Source organism: Sinohyriopsis cumingii, unplaced genomic scaffold (assembly GCF_028554795.1).
Source record: "Sinohyriopsis cumingii isolate HCF-2022 unplaced genomic scaffold, ASM2855479v2 utg001527l, whole genome shotgun sequence".
NCBI lineage: Eukaryota > Metazoa > Mollusca > Bivalvia > Unionida > Unionidae > Sinohyriopsis > Sinohyriopsis cumingii.
In genome coordinates, this window is record NW_028316012.1 from 3202698 (window position 1) to 3210435 (window position 7738).

Here is a 7738-nt window from a genome sequence, read left to right on the forward strand (position 1 = left end):
CATTTTCATGTCTTGATTGTCCGTGTATGTATATATTTATGAATTGTATGCTTGCATCCACGTAAGTTATGTTGGTAGGTATGTTTGTATGTAGTTAGCTTGTATGGAAAACAGTTGTACTATGTCAGTTTGGTACGTGTAGTATTCCGCTCCTTCCATGTAACCATTGGATAAATGAATGTATTTATATAGGTAAATAGAGCAGCAGAGGGGGCGAATCGGACATTTTGTCCAATCGTTATTTTGCTTAATTATTACTTTCTGCACTCAACGATCTAGTGTCGTCAGCGCCTGGTAAAAAAAAAACGACGACGTCGTTGGGGGATCGTCGCGTCGTCATTTGGTTTAATTAACACCTTCTGCGCGCCGATCCCCAGCGTCGTCAGCGTCCGGTAAGCACGTCGACGACCGCGTCGATGTCATTGCCCCCTCTGCTGCTAAGAGGTTATTTACAATGATCTTACAAACAGAGTGATCACTAACTCCTCCTCCTGTAGATCAATTAGGTTATTTGACTGATCGGTGAGTTTAAAATTAATTCTCGTTAAAAACCGATCATGGCATCGCATATAGACCGGATTAATCGGATTCTCAACGATTAAAAATCCCGGAGGGGCTGTTGGTGAAAATGAATAAAGGATATATCCCTGTTGAGCTTGATTTGATTGATTGGTATCTACCTGGTAACTCCCTTCGATAACATCACACACTAGATTGATTGCTATCACCGATGCGATATTTACGTTGTATGGAGCAATATGCATACCATCATCCCCGTTATCGTGTCTGAGGATATAAGTTGATGGACTGAGAAAATCATTAAGAGACTTTCTTAGTTCTGGCGCGTTGTATCCTGGAAACTTGAAATCGGGTAAATCGGCTTCTGTGATATTATACCCGGTTAGGAATTTTTGTTTATTATCATCGCTGCTATCGGATATTGTCTTAACGATTCGCTCATTAATATATTCCATGTCTGATATAAGTTGATTTAACACCTCAACGTGTTTTCGTGCTTTTGTTTTCCGTAGCTGTTCTAGTTGTGATTGGTAATTACGATTAATCTCGGCAAACGCACCAGTGATATCATCTAAACGAACTGTGACCTTGGCTGACAATTCAGGAGTTTTCTTATACGGAAAAAACCATTGCATGGTATTCCTGTCTTGAAATATAAACTCGCTGGGTAATAACGTGTTTCTTATAATAGACAAATCATTCAGATAACTGGGATTAATCTCATGATACGATTGCACATTTGTGTGCAAATCCGCGGGTGGATTCTTAGGCCATCCTAGTATGGTTCTTATTGAACTGTTATAAATATCAACCATATACCCCGGTGTGCTTATTTCAATCGTCGATGATAACGTCGGTTCATGAACCGTAATAGCGATTTTTGATTCCTTTCCTGTGATCGATTTTATTCTGCGTTGAAATTCTTTATTGATTTGCTCTATTTGGTATGACCCAGTTGGTATTGTAACCTCCTCCCAGTCTGGGGTCCCATCGGGTTTATTTTTCCGTGCAAAAACCAGCGAGTTATTAGGTTGTTGTCCGTTAAATGCGTCCGCTCGAATATTAGGCCAACTGTGATATACTCGCAATTTTGCCAGCGCTATTTCCTTCACTGGAACCGGCGACGGGAAGTTCACACTGAATTCGGGTTTCGTTGACGTTATTGATATCATATTTGTTTGTACCGGAGTGGTGTTCTCCGCGATCCGCTGAAGTAATTGAAACCCTTCGGGGTTCAGCGACATTATTATTATTTGTTGTCTTTAGTGTCTAATTTCAACAACCAGGTGGTTTCGGCTTCCAGTTGAAAATCCTCGATTTTTGACATCGCGGAGCTATATAACTGGACCATCGTGGAGAATTCAACATCGGATACGAACAAATTATCAATCGATAACGAGATCAACCCGGATAATTTCGAGTATGCGTCGGATACTATTTGATGTTTTACTGTATACTCGTTGAGTTTTTTCTGAAAACACGATGATATCTTCCTAGTGATTGCGTTGGCGACTCCAGCAACTGTTGTCATCGCGGAGACAGCGATTGGAACAGCGATCGGGGCTATCGTGGTCACCGTGGATAAAATAACACCGGTACCGGCCACTATACCCGACACCGAGTACACGACCGCGTCGATGGCGGTTATTTTTCGGCGGTATTTTTTTATTTTTGCACGGTATTGTTCGGAAAGCGTTTTCAAGTTCGCGGAGAATTCTTTTGCGGTATCGAATCGATATTGATGTGACGTCGGTGATACCTCTGATTCAATTTCCTTGGTGGTCATTTTTATTTTAAAAGAACTAGTGTTTTTAATTACTTAGATTTGCTACAAATTCCACATACCATGTAATGTTTGCCCCGGCTAGATTTCTATCAACGGCATAAATTGTAAATAGTTCAGTTGCGTTCTTGTCTATAATTGTTGATATTGTATTGTTAAACCCGGATGAACTCGACGATAATATATTAAACTGCATCATTGAAATCAGTGTCAATCGATAAATGCCCTTAACAGTTGCGGTGATATTTACTGTATTCTGTGTAGGAGTCCAATCGAATGATCCATGCCGAATTGTGTATACTGTGTTGATGATGTTCTCATGAGGGATTTTTATTTTTTCAAATTGCTCTGCTACTCTCGGTAGCCCGTCTTTAATCGCTTCAACATCAGTTCTGATTATTCCTACTTCCTGCCAATGCGCGTCTATATTATTCTTGTTCGCTGCAACATTAGTTTTGATTGTTTCTATTTCCCGTGTATTCTCGGTCATACTTTTTTTGTTTGCTGCAACATCAAGTTTGATTGTTCCTATTTCATATGTATGCACGTCTATACCTTTTTTGTTCGCTGCAACATCAGTTTTGATTAATCCTATTCCCCGCCAATACGCGTCTATATTTTTTTTGTTCGCTTCAATATCAGTTTTGATTGTTCCTATTTCCTGTGTATGCGTGTCCATATTATTTATGATCGTTGTAACATCAGTTTTGATTGTTTCTATTTTCCGTCCATGCGAGTCTACATTATTTATGATCGTTGCAACATTAGCGCCGATTATTTCTATTTCCCGTTCATGCGCGTCTACACTCCTTTTGTTTGTTGCAACATCAGTTTTGATTGTTTTTATTTCCTGTCCATACGCAGTGATATCATTTATAGTTATTGTAATCTCATCCGGCTTGGTATTTTTTTTACCAAAGAATTTATCAAAGTTGTCATCGATCCTGTTAACATTTTTTCGCAACGGGGGTAAATTGGCCGACATCTCCATAAGATCCGAAATAGCATTTTTTATTTTTACAAGATTTGGTTCGTCTGCCGTCGTGGATCCCCGAAAAAATCTTTCGACAATGTGTTGCACATCGTCGAAATGCGTTAGCGTCAACACGATCCGTTCTTCATATAATTTAATTTCACTACGTAAACCCTTTAACGAATTTGACATGGTTATATAATTGTCGCCAAGTGTACTTATTTTTCCATTTATCGTCAAGATGGATTCACCCGGTTTGATTCGTCCGTCGGCGGTATACAACGCGATAGAGCCCTCGTCGGCATCACGCTGTCGTGTTAAAACGTCATTCAGTGACATATTACCGGATTTCAATTTACCCTGGCGGTCTTGAAATACAACTATTTCGCCGGGGTCAACACTTGTTAAATTCAACATATCAGCGATTTCATCCTCAATTATTTTTTTTATGTCGGCGGCGGCCGTTTCCGTGGATTCTTTCAGCGCCGAAACCGGTCGTCCCCAAATATCAATCATTATTATTGTAAATGTTATTCTCTAAAATCCGTTGAGCTTCTACGACCCTACTAGTGTATTCGTTTACAACCACATGAGGTGGTTTTCGCGATGATGAAATCGCCGCGAGTACGTTCAATACCTCACGGCCGCATATCGGTGGGTCACTTAACTGCTGTGTTGGCAGCGTGGAATAAAAAACCCGGGCTGAACACGCCGGGGCTGAACACGCCCGGATATACCGCATAAACTCTTTCGGCGGGGCTAACCCGTATGAATCAAAATAGACGATCGCACGCGGATCAATCGCGTATGCAACCCAATGAGTTCCCGCTCCGGAGGACCCATCGAGGTTAATTATACCGGTTTCAGTATTCCTTGGGGCCGCCGGTAATTGATCCCTCATAAAAACACCTCTGAAGTTTTTTATCGCTAACGCGTTTGCGGCGTCTATTAAATCAAAATTAGACATGGGAGTCATTGACTCAGGAGTCATTGACTCCTGCGTTAATAAACGGTTCCCGGTAGTCTTAGACCCTTTCCCGAATACCATGAATACGGGGTTCCCGGTAGTCTTAGACCCTTTCCGGCTACGGGTCGTTTTTTTTTGTAGCCTTTCCCGGTTGCCTTCTTCAATGCCATTCCCGCCGCGGTACCAACGGCCCCCAACGCCGCCGCCTTAGCCACTGCTGGTGCGGCCGCGGCAATTAATGCCGGAATCGCAGCTAACAGCGGAAATATCCCACCGGTCTTTTCCATGTTTTTAATTGCTGCGGCCGAAAAATCTATTTGAACACCCTTTTTATTCTTCATCGCATCATTGAAATGTTTTATTTGACGCGCCGTCAACGATATCTTATGATTACCACCCGCCATCTGCGACGGCTTCAGCGTTATTGTGGTTCCGCATTGTTTAGCCGACTTTGATCGTAATTTCTTGACTTGACCATCAGTCAACTCTACACTGACGACACTATACGACATTTATTGTAAACGCGTTTTGTGCTTTCAATTACATGTTTTCCACTGGCGCATCAACGATTCTCATTCGTCCACCAACACCTTCTAGCAGCATTGATTTATCGCTGAGAATGACAGCAACCGCTCTATAATTAACACCACCCGGGGCTATACGAGCTCGGAAGTGTATATCAACGACGGATTGTCTCGTTAAATCAAGATGTTCCAGCGAAAAATAATAAATCGGATACAGGTTTTTAAAATCAAGTTGTGATATTTGCAAACCAGTGTCGACGTTTTGATCACGACCCATATACGACAGCAATCGATGGTACACACGTGCGATATGGTTGTCGCCGTAATTAAGCTGTATATCCTCGGATGGTTCCTGTTGTCCGTTTATTCTCAGCGAAACATCCCTGACTCCTAATTGATCAAATATCATATGGCTGCGTTCTTGACTGCCCAATCGTTCCCTATTCTGTAGCGCTATGAATATATGACGCGGGGCTGAAACACCCTGTTTTGATGCCAGGTGCCATGTAAACGTATCGGCGACGTTATCCTCTTTAGCATCAGTTGTTACCGCTAGCCAACTCAACAACGATTTCCCTCCCTGTTCCATAAATGCTAACAATCGTGCTTCCGTGGTAACTGATGGAGTCAGCACCGGCATCCACAATGCCATTTTAGTTAAAATGACTTTACCGGCAGCGACGCCAGCAGCACGCCATATTGCATTGTTATCATCGCCCCTTCGCGTCAGCGCGATTGTATGCTTAGCCCCATAGACAACTTTTCTGACATTTCTGCAGAATCCAAATATGTGATGGAGTGGAATCGCGCATGAAAACTGTCGGCGTGGTCCTTGCAACATTCCTACTCGTGCTGCGAATCCTAGATTGTAATCATTGTTGGTGCTTTTTATAATATTAAAATTAGCACCTGGTCTTGCTCTGCGGTCTGGATTGGCTGCTTCAGCCTGTGGGTCAGTTGCGGTATCTCTTTCCGCCAGCACGTTGATGTACTGAATATGGTCAGCGTTATTGGTGGTGTCCTTCGCAAACATCATAGATGGGCCCGCCGATCTTGTATAATCATCCGAGTATCTCGCCAACCCAATTATCGTCGTTGCAACATCAACCTCGCGTTCTATTGATTCAATTTCTCGCCCGTCAATAAGATATCTGGCGCTCTCAAATAACGCCATGATACCGTTGTTGACGAAGCCAACTCGAACACGATGGTCATCTGCGTATGGTGTATTATCGGCGGCATTTGTCACGAGTTCTCCCTCAATTTCGATAAACGCTTCACACGGCAGAAAGTATTTACTGGTATCTTGGACCTGAAGTTCAATTCGCGATCGTAGGTCGGGTTGCGCTGCATAATAAGAATAATATTGATAATCACGGACAGAATCATCCCTGCGCACTGGGGCATCCATATCAAACGCGGGATCAGCGGTACGCGCAAACATTCTATTATTTATCATGTTGATGTTTTCAATTGCGATTTTTTCGTCGTAAATTCTTTGAATTTAAACCACTCCCCGCTATCGCGTTCATGAGCGCGTTGGTTGCCGCATCGGCGGATGGCGAAGTCGCCAACGACTGAGTCGTCGCCAACGACTCTAATTTTTCTTCCACGGCGTTATTTATTACTTTACTGACATTTGCAGGCATCACTGTCGTTGATGGCATCACCGGTGGTTTCTGTTTTTTTCTCCTGGATTTCACCAACGACATTAGTTTGTCTCGCGCGGCAGAAAGCGCCTTTCCGGCAACATCTCCAATAGCACTAATACCCTTATCACGAATAACATCAATAGCCTTCATTCCTAATTGTTTGGCTAACGGCGCTACTTTTGGAGCCATTCTTGTAAATAACCCCGCAATGGTGCTACCGAGACCATCTCCATAGTACGCGCGGTAAACAGGCAATCGCGAGTTTACCACGTAGACGAGTACTGGTTTATCATGGTTGTAGTGTATGATCATCCTTATTAAAAACACCAGTTTTCCAATTAATCATCCACGAGCTCGTCTATGAGCGTTCGATATGCATTAATGTCCATAATACCGCCTGCAAATAAACGCTTGCAAATATCAGCGGCCTCATTGATTATTTCCGGAGAGTTATTTCCGGTTCGTTTTCCTCCGATTAGTACTTCCAGCCGTGATATATCACTGAGAACACTATTAGGGCAGGTAACGCCGTAGGATTCTTTACCAACAGGGTATCCTTTTCCTTTTTTTGGTGTTATACTCTTAACTTCCTTGTGGAATGCGTCGTAATCGGATTTACTACGATGTGGTAATGCATCTTTATGTTTACTTGCTAAATACACTATTCTTGCCCAGTCTTTTAACGACTTTATATTTTTCTCGTAACCGCTATTGATATGCTTCTTATCTCGTATGTTCTTAGCAAAATTGTTGGCAGTAAAATTAATTAATTCTTCCCTGTTGCTGAAGCCTCTAATTTGATCTATTGTGCTCTTCTTGAGTACAATACGGGGTATATTCCCCTCTTTTTCTTCCGGTATTTCTTCTTCTGGTGTTTCTTCGGGTATTTCTTCTTCTGGTTCTCTTGCGGTGGCGCCTGGTTCTTCTTCGTCGGCCATTGTAACATAAGGTTCTTGTGGTTCGGTTATAGCGAGTGGTGGTGGCCTCCGTGTTGTAGCAGCCGCTATTTTTGCAGGGAGTGTTTCTAAAGACCTTTTTGTTTGTTTTGTCTCTGCCGCTATCTTTTCAAGCGCACCAAGAACGGGTACAGTTGCCGCCGTAACATCCTTAGTCGCTTTAGTTACCGGGGCAAATAACTGTTCGCTTCCAACAGTAAAATCGGTTTGCATTTGTTGTCGCGTTTGAAGTTTCTCTCTCACTCTGTCTCGTAACGGTATAAACTTTTTAAGCGCTGCTAGCCGCTCTCTGGCTAGCCGAGTAGTAAGTGATTCACCTACCATTATTGTAAATTGATCCGCAATTTTCTAATTTTCCGACGAG